Here is a 15667-nt window from a genome sequence, read left to right as displayed (position 1 = left end):
TTTATACCATAATAATAAACAGTAATAATAAATAATAGGTGAAAATGGATTCTAGGAACCTGATCAAATATGAGTTTAGTTCAACACACTCTTTCCATTGGCTTCAGAGTTCACCATTTCATGTTGGAATGCTGAAGAGTACTGAAATGAAAAGATTTAGTAAAAAAGATAGTATTTGTCACTGGAGTGGACATTGATGTTTAGTCAACACACAGAAATCCTAAAACTCTGCAAGGCACTAAGTATGGTTAACACACTCCTCCTTTCATTAGGGTGAAGTTTAAATTGCTGTGACTCTGATTCACTGAAGCACTTAACCCTGTGTTTGACTGCAAGAAAAAACCTAAAACACACTACAGTCAGACTAGGTGCATGCTAAAATGCTTTTGCAGATCTACATTAGTAAGCACCAAAATCATTACATTAACAGACATCTAAATGCAAAGGGATACTATAAAATTAGGTATTTTTCTGTATTTGTTTTCCAAACAAATATCATGGACAAAGAACATCAAAACTGAAAAATCAAGTACTTGGTTTGGGAAACAAATCAAAGCTCCAGCCGTGTGTATGACAAAGGAGATGCCAGACACAGGAATTCTGTGCTGGGCCTTTTTCTACTCTTTTTGCCACTCCTTGTTCAAGCACATATATTAAAAAAGAATATGAAAAACTCAAGGGAAGTTTGGTCAATTAAGAACTTGGGGGGAAAAACAATAGGCAAGGAAATTTGAACAAAGTGAAGCTCACAGCCTTCGTGAAGACAGTTTATATGAAGTCTTTTTGTAACTGAATAATTTGTATTCTGCAGCACTCTGATTCTCTCTGATAGAATGATCATTAATCTTTCCGTACTCACTGGCCGTAAAATAATAAAACCTACTATATCCTGATTTAGATATGTAAATGTTTCACTGTGTCTTGGCATATTACTGTGAAAACCTTCAGAGAAAATTATTCTAGTAATTTTCTTAGTCCAAGAGCAACCTTGGATTCTTTTTTAAGATGTGGATTTTTTTTTTTAAGCAGTATCGACAAAGAAAGATTGATGATTCTGACTGGGTTCATGATAACAATAAGCAGTTCTTTACAAAACTTTTATTCAGGCTTATCTTGAGAGAAATCCCAGCAGTCACACAATGGTTGGTGCTCTTTCTCCTGCTTTTGTCAAGTGTCTGAAATTGCAGCTGCTACTGACCTGAGTTATTGAATCACTGTCGTGAAATGGATATAAGAATCAGTCAAATATGCAATTTAATTTATTTCCCCACAAAATTCCTAAAAATACTTGTCGTTTAGTTGCACTGAAAATGTGGGAATAGACAAGGTTAACAGGAACAAATGGGAAAGGGAAAAACAAAAGAAAAGACTATAGCTGCAACATTTTACAAAAAGATCTTGCTTTGGTTGCTAGAACCGTAAGAGGCATGATGTGATAGCAGGTTTATTAATTTCTAATTATGGACATGGCTTTATCTGCCAGTCTTCCTCCCCCTCCTCTAACTGCCCCCCTCCTTTTCCCTCCCGTCCCCTGGGGCAGCACTGTGGTGGGGCTCAATCACTCTTTTATTAGTTGTGATATACTGTGGCTAATTCCCTTAATCTGGACCTTGCTTTCCTATAAAGCCCAGACCTCAGGTATTGAATTTCCCTGATCAAAGTGCAACCAGTGTGGGACACAGCAATCTCCACTAAACAGGGGAGCTTGGGAAAGCTCGTAAATGGAGTCAAAGAAATACACACACACAACGCACTCACAAGATGGTGCAATCAATTGGTAGAACAATCACGTGTGAAATATTACTGGCTCCTTAAAGTGCTGGTTCTGGGATTTACTGCAGTGTATTAATCTGCTATGCTTAATGCATTGACCTTTCACCCCCAGCAATTCAGTAGACAGGGCTTGAATTGCCAGGAGCTGACACAATGGATTAGGAGCAGAAAGACCCCACCACACTCAAGTGCCACAGCAGCCCTAAACCATACCACCACTAACTTCTCCATCTTTCTTAGTACATACTGCCAGACAATGTGGCTACTACAGAAAGGACTGTATTGACAGCAGAATTTCTGGAAGGGGAGATAGTGGAAATAAGGCTTGTTATAAAACAATAGAGAAGGGCAGTCTTGTGACTGAGTCACAAGACAGGGATTTAGAAGAATTGGTGTTATTCCATGCAGTCATTCTCTCCTTGTGTGTGACCTTAGGCAATTCACTTAGGATCGTGTCTCTCCTACCTGTAAATTTGGGATAATTGCACATCTCTGATTTTCTCAGGAAGAGTGTGGTGGCTTTGTTCACTGACATTTAGAAGGCACTTTAGGATCACAGGATTAAAAGTGTTGCATGTTCATGCAAAATAGTATGATACTCTGTTCATTAAATATCCATCTGGAGAGAAGAGAATAGAAGAGAACCTCCCTTCATATGTAGACCAGGAAACTCAATCATTAATCTAACAGCTTTCTCTTCCAAGTGCTGTGTTGAACCAAAAAGTTTAACAGTTAACTTAAGTGCTATGCAGACTTGGAGAAATGTGTAGAAATAAATGATTTGGAGAGCAGTACATAGGTATAATGGTGAGATAGTCAAGTGTCTTTTTCCTGCTTCTCTGGTCATTCAAAAATCTCAACATTTCATGTACAGAAAATCCTTTGGAATTCAATTTCCAATGTTAACTCCTCAATGTCATCTTTATTCCATATAATTAAACAAACAGTGCTACTGAATTTGAGAGGAGTGTCCAAAAACCTCATAAAGGAGATTATTCTAAGTAATTGCTATCAAATGCCATTAAATTCTGAATAGCGTTAAGCCCCCTCCGCCCGCCTGCACAGGCACTCTCATTTAGGATTAAAGGGACCTTTATTTGATTTGTTTTACTTCAATACAAAATAAATTAGGTTGACCTGAATTAAGGCCTCTTTGATACTCAGGAAGAGTGTCTACAGAGGGATTTACTATGCTTTAATTGGTCCACTCCAAAAGTTAATTTGGATATTTTTTTCCCGACATGCTCCAAAACTATCCCAGAGTACATGTGTCATATTTATAAAATGGCAGAGAAATTCAAGCACAAGGCTCTATGAATATACATTTAGAATTTATTTCAATGAGCATATTGGCCCTGCTGAGTACTCCTCATAACTGGAATATACTTAAATGATGAATTATGATTAGATTTGCTTCTCTAAACTTTGGTTGTCCAAAGGGAGGTCTCTAAGTTTGTTATATGTCCTAACTCCACAGAAAGATGTGCAAACCTAGAGGATGACAAAGCCATCCTGGCAGGCATCTCTGAGGCTGCTGTTACAGGGTTGCTGTAAGTCCACATAAGGGGAGGCTGTCCCCAAAAGTTCACCTCATATTCCCTTGTCCTTAGCTGCATGTTTCCCCGTGTCTCGTGTGCCAGCAAACATTCATACAGCCGCGGAACAAATTGAGTCGGGAAACTGATCCAACCCAAACCAACTCCGAACAATACCAGCAACGAGAAGAGAAAGGAAAACATGAGTTATGCATCTTGACTTAAGCTGGCTTAATTTTGATTGTGCGACCGTATCCGAAAGAAAGCAGGATGAATTCTTTTCCAGAGAGATTTCTTTCAGTCTACCAATTATATGAGCTTTGCAAGTTAATTTATAGCAAACACCTAACTGAAGACAACTGAGGAGAAAGAAACTTAGCCCCAAGAAATCATACTTTTGCCAGCTGCTATGAATGGAAGCATGTCTGCATTTCTGAGCAGTATTTATACCTCGGAACTTGTGGTTAAGTGTCTTTCCTTCAATTTTTCACAGCAAACACGGGCAAAGAGTTGAAAACTCTTTTAAGTGCACAATTAATAGTACCTTAAAGGGGCCTGGTTTTCAGAAAATGCTGGGAGCCAGTCCTGTGAAAATCATCACTCATGTAGGGCACTCAGAACTGCTAACCGGTTTTGAGATGCTTGGCCTTATCTAAAAAGAATTGAGTTCATGTAAATTAACGTCTAAAACAAATCAATACATATACATTTTAATCCAGCCTTGCGCACACCAAGAAGTAATTTTTATATGTGTGGCACTGCTGATTCTGTTATACATGGATCAGACAACACATCATGCGTTTCAAGAATATCCTGACTCCCAACATTGTGGTCAAAAGGCCTGAGTGTTCAACTTGTCCAGCTTGGAAACCAGAGCCCCTGAAATCATAATGCAAGGAGTCAGGAGCAGCAAAGGGCAGAGGAGATGAATGGCGTAAGAGTTGAGAACAGATCTGTACAGAATGGATGTCACAGGGCCACAAAGGACAGTTGGGACATTTCTTTGCCCTGGTGGGTTGTGGGCCCTGCTGCTCACCGCCTGACATCAGCCACTTGGAATGCCAGTAATATAACACCCCTGCGACACTCGTGCTCCTGCCGTACAGTTTTATTGCCCTGCTTCCACTCTCTCTGGTTTATATTGGATTGTGTTTTCCAAAGACAGGCAATAAAGAGGGGAGGAGGGGAAGCGGGATTTATAGCCTGCTAAACTAAACTTCCCTGGGCTTGCTGTCCTCTGTCTCAGCCCTCCTCTTGCTGCCCTGACCGGTCTGGAAGAACAGTGCTTAAAGCAAGGTCTCAGGGTGTGAAGGACGAGGCTTGTCAGAGACTACTTGGGGTCTCTTCTTGGGAGGTCAGGGAGCACACCCCGGTCACCCACCAGCTCTGTTCCCTCAGTGTCCTGTTCCCCTCTGTTCCCTCTGTCCACTGTGCCCTGCTGCCATGGAAAAGCATGGTGGTGTTGTCACATGCTCATCTTGAGACCAGTCTTGATTCTCACACTTGTTTGCCACGCAAGTTTCTCACTGTTTGTGGAAAGACTGTGGAACAGCTAAAGGCTTACAAAACCCTGCATTAATGCAGGCATCTTTAGGACTTCTGCTTCTGAGAAGTGATTGTCAAGATCTGTCTCAGCTGATTTAATGTAAAGGTTTGGCTTGCTGTATGATTTCAAGTGTTGCATGATAGTATGATGTGGCTTGGGATCTTTATAATACAGATTTAACTAAGCTGAGAGCTTTTAGAACACGAAGATGAGGACCTCCAAAACATCACTATGTCTCTCTATAGTCTTAAAGGTATCTGAGGTGAGGATATGCAGCTGAAAACAATTGCAACTGCAGTTTTCTCAACTTTATCTTTTTTCTGCAAGAGGGAGCTAGAATTCTGAAAGCCTGCCATTTAGACATACCTGCTTTGTGACAGGCACAACAACAGCACCATATGATTATGACATTCTCTATAAACATGGGAGGTGATAGAGGAGATGGGGTTGGATTTGGGACAGGGAGAACCATTTCTACGCAGCAAATACACGGTGGAATGTTCATACAAGGTGTAAGCCTCTAAAAAAAAAATTTCATCAGAGATGAGAATTCCACTCAGTGGAACACTCAAAATCTTGTGCTACTCAGAGTTTTTAAAACATCCAGTCTTTGCCAATATTTCCTGGGAGATGGGATAAATAGATGGCATTCTTCCCGACTGGATTTTCAGCGTGATAGGACAGAGAGAATGAGAGCAAAGTAACTTTTGACACAAGTTACTGCCTTCAAGTAACTGTGGCAGCTGGGTGGGGAGGTGGACAAACACCAGTAAAATGCAAGCACATGCACCATGAAAGCAGTGAAATTACAGTGTGCTCCATTGTGATAAAACTGTCAAGTGTCTCTGAACTGCCTGTCATCGACAGAAATTTTAAACCAGCTCTCACTAGTGTGATCTCACAGTGCCAGGTGCTCTCCTCTGCTCTCTCCTTCACTGCTTCCTGCTCACCTCCACCTTTGGCAGCTGCCCCAGCCGTGGTGGGCAAGGTGAACCAACCAGGCAGGAAGGGAAGGGATTGCCTCAGCTTCTCTGGGGAGTAGAACAAGGAGGATGGGATGAAATGCAAGATGATGAGTGCAGGCTGCCAGGGATTTGTGACACCACTACGTTCAAATTATTTTAAGACAGCATCAAAGGACAAGAAAATACTGTACTGTGAGAAAAAATTCAGCAATGGCAGAGATGAGTGGTGTAATGGGACTTTTGAATGTACCATTTCTCAGTTGGGAGCCTGCATCTCACACAGCTTCTCGGTCCAGTTCAGCTGCACACCACAGCACATGGCAAACGATACTGATCAAAAACCACCCACCATTTAGGTTAGCAAGTGTTCTGGTATTTCTTTTTTAATTTTCTCCCATGAACCAAAAGGGTGTTGTGTTCCTTAGTGCAACATGTGAAAAAGGAAAAGGGAATCTGTGTTGGACACTGGTCACCTACACATTGCACTTGCAAGCTAAGCCTGTTTTTTCTCACAAAAAGCAAAAAGATGGCTCCAACTTCAGGGGCTGTTTATCTTCTTTGTTTTGTACAGAGGTAGCAACTCTTGTAATGGTTTTCCTATAGGTATTGAGAGTAAAATCTAGTTAGGGCAGATTCTTTTTTTAATACTTTGTTATTATCCATCATAAAGAGAAAAAAACCCATAATTGGGCAGAGGGAGAAGGCAGACCTGATGTTTAGAAAGCATGCACCACATGCAGAGAGAAATCCCTCATTTCTTCTCTAGCTTTAGGGACAGGATGCTTTGTATATTGTGCACTCAAAACTTATTTACACCTCTACTATATATGCTTTGTATGTCTTCAGAATCTGGAACCTAATCAATATTAATAATAACAATCACTATTTAAATAATAAAATTCCAGCTTCACAAAGTCTCAGGGAATGCAACCCAGCTATTCCCTGTGGTGCATCACAGAGCTGTGCAAGGCTTGAAGCTGTAGCCAAAATTCTCAAAAATTCAGTGAAACACAAGCTGAGTGTGAGAACAGGGTTTACCTTTTGCTGCAACGACAAGGCATGTGAAATGCAAAAGTGTCTCTAGAGACAATTTCCCCTGTATTACTGACTGATAAACAAAGACCACATCAGAATAATTAAATCCAACTTCTTTAAAAAGAGAACCAGCATAAAGTGGCTAAGGACTCATTTTCATCTCTTAGTTCTTACATGATCAACTGCTCTGGACACTTCTAAATAAACTGACATTACTCATCCGTAACACATCTATTCATATCTTCTTAAATTTTCCCTGTTCAGAGCAAGAGATAAAGGTACCATTTACACTCTAGAATTACAGATTAGGTCTAAGTGGAAGTTATATTTGCTTGTCCTTCACTGATCATCTACTTGGGAATTAATTTTGCTGTTTGTGAATGAGAATGCAAGTGTTCTTGTGGGGCTTTTTTCCTCAGGGGAGTTTAATGTGAAACTTCCTCTCTAGTCTGAAATATTGAACATAACCCTCTGCAAAGACTCCTAACAAAACCACTGCTCATTAAACAGTTACAGAATCTCAACCTATCTTGAATGCTGCCATGGTTTCCAGTCTGGCAATACACAAGTCAGAGCACTATGTCCTGCCAGGTTTTCAGTATGTTCATCTGATATAAATATCTCTCCCACCTTCATGCTTTTATTTCCTGCTTGCCCTGCGTTGTATTTAATGCATTTAACAATTGCTTCATCTAAAGTATTTCTGGCGAAATAAAAACAAATCCTGGATTCCTTCCTCCTCTATTTCTGCTGCTTATTAACCCAAGGTGATTTAGGACGTCCTTGAGCCTTACACCAATTGAAATTTATTTTGGGAGCTGTGTGCTTAGGGACATGTGGAAGAGGTTATTTATTCCAAAGAGCCATCCAGCAGTGATGATGTCACCAGCAAAACACCATATTGGCTCAGTTGGTTTGCTACCAAATCACTGCCTGGAGTTTCCTATATGTGGTGGCACCTGCTGATATACAGCGTGCCTGTATATAACTGGCATATAGATTGCTTATTTTGTTATAAATACTTCAAATTAGCTTTTCTACTCTTATTTTTGGCCTTCTTGAAACCCCGGTCACGAACTTTTGCAGTTTCATTTGCAATAGGCAAAGATCTATTGTAAACAAGCTCCATCCCAACCTAAAGTGAAATGGAGCTCTGTCATGGCAGGGTGAACTCGCAGGCAGCCCTTTGCTTCCTTTGCATATACAACAAAGGATGACACATTTGTGAATAAAGGGATCTATAATGAGGACATTTTTCTGTAGACTCCTATGCAGATGTAATTGAGCTTGAAGAAATTCTGCTACAGGTAGCTCATATTATTTTCAGAGCTGCTTCTAAAATTCCTGGCTTCCTCCTGAGACCAGCAGTATTCCAATTTTGCTCTTGGTTGTAGGCAACATATATACTGGTAAAAACTATCCAGTGTAATGAGTAGACACAGTCCCTTCACTGGGGTTTTTCTAGTTATAACTTGCCGCTAGCAAGGTTAAATATCCAAGCAGTGGAGAGTGTCAGACTTGCTTTATGGAACACAGCACAGATTCTTAGAAAACAGGGCAGAAAGGAAGCCTAATGCATCTCTTAAGTCATCTCCTTCCCTGGGATAGCTACACTTGCAGTGTTCCTCAATGAGGAGCTAGGGACTGGCGTGCTTTTTACAGGCTGAACTGGAGGTCTCCTATACAATCTTTAGGAAATTAATCAGGACAGTATGAGCAAAGCAGTATAACGCCCATATGGGTATTGAGTAGCTTAAATACTGCTGATAAAATGCTGTACAGTCATGCATTGCTGGATTGAAATGCATATGAAGGTGTCTTAAGTATTTTTTTTCTCATGGTTTGACTCTCTTAACATCTGATTCAGTGGGACTTACATATCCAAGGGAAGATTCTGAGTAGTGAATTAGGCTCTTTATAGTATTGAGCCATTGCTAAGTGGATTGTGACATTCTGAAATTTCAAATAATGCTTTACTACTTGTAAGCGTTGGTGTGCAATATTGCTTGTTGAAAATAGCTGAGAACTAGGCCACTGTGAATATCCCACCTGAAAATTCATCCCAAGTGAGCTGGTTACAGGAGTCAGGTGATGGGAATCATGCACACCCACTGATGACTGAACAGCACATTCCAACTATGTTATGAACAACTACTCATTCAGTGTGTGCTTTCTGCAGATATTCAGATATTAAATTCTTCCTCTCCAGGTACAATGCTATAGAACATGAACATTAACTGGCTTACAGAGTATTCTGCTATGATTGAGTCCATAACTCTTTTGAGATTCCAGGATATATTCATAAAAATATTTTTCAACACTTAGCTGTAACAAATACAGGAGTGTGGGGTTCTCTGTTAAGGAAGTGGTCAGACTATTACTGGGACATAATGGGAGTAATAGGTGTGAAATATTTATTTGCTACCTGGAAACTTGGGAGGGAGAGAAGGCAAGTGTGAAGAGGGAGCACACTTGCAGTGTAATGGCAAGTGGGTCACTTGGTGATGCTGTCTCAGTAAGTCCAGTCTGTACTGGGTGAGGACCCACATATCGTTGACACCTTTTTTGATGATGTCCTGAAGCCAGAAGTGGTTCCATTGGTCTTGTTGTAATTCTATTTTAACTTACACCTGCCTTTCCTCTATATCTCTTTCACTAGGATGATACAGGCTATCATCCTAGTGACTGCTATCAGTCACCCTAAGCAAACATATTCTTTTAACATGGTCTTTCCCACACTTTCCTTTGGAAGATTCTTTTTCCCCCTTGAAATGCATTGTCTACCAATTTGTCTTCTCCATTCCCTTAACTTCAAGCAAACAAAGCTCATCATGTCTCACATAATAGGACAGTATCACCTCTAGGGAAGAATTAGGCTCTCACATTCCTCTCCTACTTCAATACTTCTATTTATAGACTTTTTTTCCTATGCCAATTTCTCATCTGTTATTCCTTTGCTCTTGTTCACTTCTTATTCCCATCATGGATCAAAATCATTCCTATATCTGCTACAGACTTCTTAAGGCGTCCATGTATGGTTAAAGGGTCCTATTAACAACAGAGATTGTTTGTATGACCTAATTAGATTTCCACAGAGACAGCCTTAATAGGCCCTTTTAGTTTTTTTGGATTGTCTGCAAAGTAATAGTGCAATGGCAGCGTTCATTTTGCTTGGCTGTATCAGGCCATATATCACATCCTTTTCCTTCCAGTCCTTCAAATAAGCTTGTCTCATTCTTATTTTGGTTTCAAATTATAGATTATAAATTTTACTTCTCTCCACTTTTCCCTATAATTTGACCCCCAGCTGTTGAAACTACTTCGAGTGATTCCCCCTGCCCACCATCCACCCCAGGGTTTCATATGAAAGACAGCCCTGGCTTTAGGAACAAATGACGTCCCTCAGACCAGCTGTGTCTAATAAAAATCCAACCTCCAACTCTCACTTCCCTTCCTCAAAAGGGTAAAATTGATTTGAAAGTGCTGATGATAAGATACATGGGAATACAAAATCTCCCTCAGTCAACAGACCAAAGCTGTGCACTGTGACATCATCGTGTCCAAAAGAAATGATGCTGTCAGTTCCTCCACTGCCCTATAACTAGAAGTTATTGCACTTGTCCTAGAGAAGGGATATTTGTTCATTTAATTTAGCCTTGTTTAGTCTGGCAAGAGTTATTTTCATTCCTGAAGTGCCATAGCGAATACTAGAAAATACCAGTTACCCTCTAGGGTCCATTAGAATCAGTCCATGTTGTGGAAAACACTTACTAGTATTGGATGGCCACTTGAAGCAGTTTCCCAGTAACTCTGCAGAATGCCTAACCCAGGAAAACAAGGTGGCTTTCAGCTGGCAGTGAGCCTGCAGCACCTGCTGTGCACACAGACAGGGCTGGGAGGTGGCATGAGCTGACACTACTCACTCTTACCTGCACGCCAAAGGCTCCCTGCACATGGCTGTGTGACAGAACACAGCTGTACCAGAGCACATTTCAAACCACTCCACTGCCTGGGCACTGCATATTGAAAACATCTTCTGTTTCCCTGTCTTTTCCCCTCATCAGACAAAGCAGGGTATTTCTGTAACACTTAGCACTGAGGCAGAAACAGTTACTTGATTCTTTTCCCCAGTTTCCTTCTGGAGATTTATTCTGTTCAGCATCCCCAAACTTCTTTAAAAATCTGCACCCTCCTTCTTTTCATCCTTTTCTGTACTCTACTTTGATAGTTTGGAATATTTGCATAGATCTGTTTGACTGAGAACATTCCATGGAATTCTCACGTGTGACATTATTTTAATGAGATTTCTGATATATCTGGGTATGAGACAACTTTGAGATGCCACTCTCTGGTTTTTAATTCCATTTCATCCTTCAGTTTCCAAATGAAACCAGCAGATACAGGACACCTACAAATAATCTGAAAAAAACAGACTGCAATCTTTTTCACAGTTCAGCATTTCAGCTATTGAGTAAGGAGATTTAAATATAAATTTAATGCTTTTGTTACTACTGTAGAGTATGAAAATTTTGATGGCAAACAGGAATAAATACATCAATGCTATATGTGCATTTTGAATGAAGGCTGCTCTTGCCCATTCCCACGTTTTGTTAGGAACCTGATTCTGCAGATATATCCCTTGTCTCACTGAAAACGGATCAATTTCAATGAATTTGGTGTGAATCGAGGTTACTTAGCACCTTCCAGAAAGTTCTGAAGAGCATGTAGAAGTGAACTCTTGATTATACACAGGTGTAAGCAATCCAGGCAAGCCAGCTGGGAAATCCCAGTTTTTCCACAGCTCCTAACACCCATGGTTCGTAGAGCAACTCCCTGAAATCCTGGAGAGAGAATATCAGCTTGGTTTTGCCCTGAAACTGCTGCCTGCAGAGTATTTTGTACAATGAATTACAACTGGCTGTAGTAACAGGGCCTCAGTGAGTTCCATTGAAAGAGAGTTTAACTATCTAACAGGTCTCATCATTAAAAAATGTTAGTGGTGCTAAGCTAAAGTGCAGTGATATCCTCCTGTTAATCAGAACTGCAGCCTTGCTTTAGTATGACAACGACAATCAGTTGATTAAATATAGAGTTTAGAGTGAGACACAGCAGAATAAACTTCAGAACAATGAGAACCCCAGAGAGGATTTTTTAATTTTTAGGACACTGCCTCCATTACCTTCTGTATTTTTGCTTCATTTCAACAAACATGATAGTACACAGTAACCACTGATTTTGACTGACAGAATATTCTGAGTTGGAAGGATCACAATGATCATCGAGTCCAACTCTTAAATACACATAACCCATAGAGGGATTGAACCCACAACCTTGGTGTTACTAGCACCACGCTCCAACTTGCTGTGAAACTATTTCATAAGGAATCATCTTGATTCTTTATACCCACCTCAGTTTCAGTCTTTAGTACTATCTAAATGCTTCAGTCCTGCCCATGCCAGTGTGTGGAGCAGGAGACGGGGAAAGGCGACTCAAGCCCTCACAATGGGAGGAGAAGCCAAGCCATTTTCTGTCTGCTTTGTGGTGACAAATTTAGGTAATTAATCAAATCTATTTTATTTGACTAAATAAGTCATAAGTGAGTTCAACAGAATGGCACAAAGCCGAGTTTGGAAAATGACCGTCACCCTCACCTCCTACCTTACTATACGTCCCACATTCTCCTTTCACAGGGTCCCAATGCTATAAAGTGAAGGCCTGGCACAGGTTGGGCACATCAGCTGTGGCTGCCCCATCCCTGGCAGTGTCCAAGGCCAGGCTGGACAGGGCTTGGAGCAGCCTGGGACAGTGGAAAGTGTCTCTGCCCATGGCAAGGGGTGGGACGAGATGAGCCTTAAGGAGCCTTCCAAACCAAACCATTCTGTGACTCTCTAATACACGGGAGGATCAAACCTACCTGGGGTGTCCCTGGCGCTGGAATGTGCTCCTGGCAGGGCAGGGGTGACCAGTTCCCTCTTGCGGTGGCGGCTGGGCGGCGAGGGCGAAGCCTCCTTGAGGGCGGCAGTGACGCGAACTGCGATCGAGCGCGGGAAGCCGTGAGGCGCGGAGGGGCACGCGGCGCGGTGTTGCGGTGATGCGGCCCTGGGGCGCGAAGCCGTGAGGCGCGGAGGGGCACGCGGCGCGGTGATGCGGCTCTGAGGGAGCGCGCGGGCGAGAGAGGGCTGCGGGCGAAGGAGCGATCCCAGATACTGTAATGCGGCTTTCACAGGTTCGCAGGATGGGCAGGGTTGGAAGGGATCTCTGGAGATCGTCCAGTCACACCCCCTTGCAAGGCAGGGTCTCTGGAAGCAGGTGACACAGGAAGGTGTCCAGGTGGGTTTAGAATGTCTCCAGAGAGGCAGACTCCAGGCCCTCCCTGGGCAGCTGTTCCAATATTCTGCCACCTTCCATGGAAAGCATTTCTTCCTCAGGCTAAGGTGGAGCTTCTTGTGCTTTTGTTTCTGTCCTTTCGCGTGTGTATTGTTTGTGAAATGCTACAAATGACTTTGAAGCTCTTGGTTGTCTATTTCAGTATCAACAATCAATTTCATGGTCGTTTAGTGTTCATTTCAATGACAAGCCTGAACGTTTGGTTGTGTCCCATTCTGCATTTCCAATACTGTGTTTATTTCTGCTTATGACTATAGACAGCTTTCACCAAAACACTTACTCTTGTTCAGCAGATCCATACCTTTAGGGTCACATGATTTTCTCCCTAATTCCCACTGTGTCCTGTGCATCCTGTGATAAAATTGCTCCAGAGCTTCTGGTGGCTTATCTGGGCTTCCCTTAGTAAGGCAGGACTGGCTTCTCCAGGAAATCTGTGAATATGCACAGTCATAAATATGTTCTTAATACAGTTATTTAGTAATAACTTCATTGTTGTTTAGTAAAAACCCTATTAGGGCTGTAGAGTGAAAGAGCAAGACCCCAAGGGGCTCAGTGTCTGTGAGACCTGGGCTAAAAATGAATATTTCACAGGATGAATCATTAAACACAAGAGAAACAGAGCAGTAATGAGAAGATGGAGGGGTTGGGCAAGCCAGGTGTGACTGAACAAATTTATTTATAGGAGAAGCCTGATACTTGTATCCTATAACCTTTTTGAATCTCATTGGAAGTAACATAATCCCTTATATCTTAATTACCTGTCATTTTGACTGTAAATGAAGTTTTCGTGGGTGTTTATGCATTAACTACAAAGGATTTGCTGGTCTAAATACCCTGATACAATTGTATCACTGTATCTTCTGAGTGGAGCCACAGCTTTAGAAGAACGATTTGTCTACACAGTTTATAAGGATTTCCTCATCCCTGAGGCAAGACCTGGAGGCAAATTGACTTTGGTTGTTTGCTTTTGGGGGTTCTTTTGCCCATTTTGAATGCATTTGTATTAGGGTTACAGGGGTAACTCTATACATCCAGTCAATGCCAATATTCTTATGCAACTTTTAAGTGTAGGTCAGGTTTTAGTTTTCCATCCTAAGCTATCACTATGTACCTGTGCTAGCCATGAAATTACTCAAAACACATTTTTCTGGAAAGCTGAACGGACCTCCTTTTGATGGAAGTGGCAATTTTGGACTGAATTTAATGACAATGCAATTTCTAATCACAAGCTCTTACGTGAAATTTAAAAAAAAAAAAAAAAGGAAAAAAAAAGGAAAGAGGAAAACCTATTAAAAGCCAAAAGCCCAGTGTTTCTTGTGGTTCCCCAAGCAATTGTGGATTCATTATCAGCTACTTGTGATTTGAAAGAGTTGTTAAAAAAGAAAAAGAAAGATAACTTCTACATGGAAATTGTTACAGTTCTCTCTTTTCCTTTAACATTTGGAAAATGTTTCTCCAAGTTGTTTGAATTTGGCCTCTCCAGATACGTCAATTGAAATTGTTTAAATTCTGATTCAGCCTTAGTTACAAACTGTGTAAATTGCTTTAAAACAAGGTTTAAAGAGGTGATGTAAATGGGCCCAAACATTTGCTATTCTAAGTAATATTCTGACTTTATTCTTTGCAGGGGGGAAATCAGGTAAATAAGCACTTCAGTGATGTGTATGCTATGAACAGAGCTAAGAACAGCTCTTGTTTGAGTTGTGGCTGCTCCCACTGCGAATCATTCCCAACAAAATGATAACAGGAATGGTTGACAAGACTTGTATGGCATCTCTATACAAAGGACACCCCATCTGTTGATGGGGAGGTGCTGGTGGTTGTAGCTTAGCCTGTAATTTTAGTCTTAGTCCATAGCTGAGCATGGTGATTGTGTCCTGGTGATCCCTGCTGGAAGAGCTTGATGCTGGCATGGGCTGGTACCACATGGTTCCTGCTGTGAGCCATGTGCTGTCAGCTTGTTCAGAGACAGAGCTTTATCCCTGTCTCATTCCAGATCTCCTGCCCCGAGTGCCTTGGAGTAGAATAGGCCCTGTGTGCTCCAGAGCAGGCACCAAGGCAGCCACAGTGCCCTACAGAGTCTCACATGTTCTACTGATTATCCAGCACACTTAAATTTTGAGTTATAAGAGTGACCCCAGCCAGTTGGCTGAAAAAATATATTTGACATCATTGAAAATGTATGCTGCTGCTGAAGCATGGATTTTAATTTGAGGAAAATGTCGGCCGTAATCTAGCATACATTAAAAAATATATCTTTTTATTTCCATATGGGTCACGTTAAGGAAAATATTAAAAAAAAAAAAAAGCCAACCCTATTATATGAAGTCTCATTAAAGCAGCCTGGAAAAGTTTAGCCAATTTACAGGCTATACATCTTAATCTCCCCAAATTACAGGACCGATAGAAAAACGGGTGGTTGAGAG

At 41.3% G+C, this 15667-nt stretch overlaps 2 long non-coding RNA genes across 2 annotated transcripts in view; one reads left to right on the top strand and one right to left on the bottom strand.

The window, feature by feature from the left end:
• LOC146430440 (uncharacterized) overlaps positions 1 to 12910 on the bottom strand; it is a 49265-nt gene extending 36355 nt beyond the window's left edge. Inside the window, exon 1 of the long non-coding RNA XR_014855393.1 lies at positions 12769 to 12910. This is a non-coding gene — a long non-coding RNA (uncharacterized LOC146430440). The remainder of the gene's footprint in view (positions 1 to 12768) is intronic.
• Positions 12911 to 12991: 81 nt separating this feature from the next.
• Positions 12992 to 15667, top strand: part of LOC146430438 (uncharacterized) — a 227433-nt gene continuing 224757 nt past the window's right edge. The window contains exon 1 of the long non-coding RNA XR_014855370.1: positions 12992 to 13080. This is a non-coding gene — a long non-coding RNA (uncharacterized LOC146430438). The remainder of the gene's footprint in view (positions 13081 to 15667) is intronic.

This window comes from Lichenostomus cassidix, chromosome 15, assembly GCF_008360975.1.
Source record: "Lichenostomus cassidix isolate B80296 chromosome 15, HeHo_3.0, whole genome shotgun sequence".
In the NCBI taxonomy this organism is placed as follows: Eukaryota; Metazoa; Chordata; class Aves; order Passeriformes; family Meliphagidae; genus Lichenostomus; species Lichenostomus cassidix.
The sequence above is the reverse complement of the archived record's forward strand: the minus strand, read 5'-3'. Positions and strand labels throughout refer to the sequence as shown.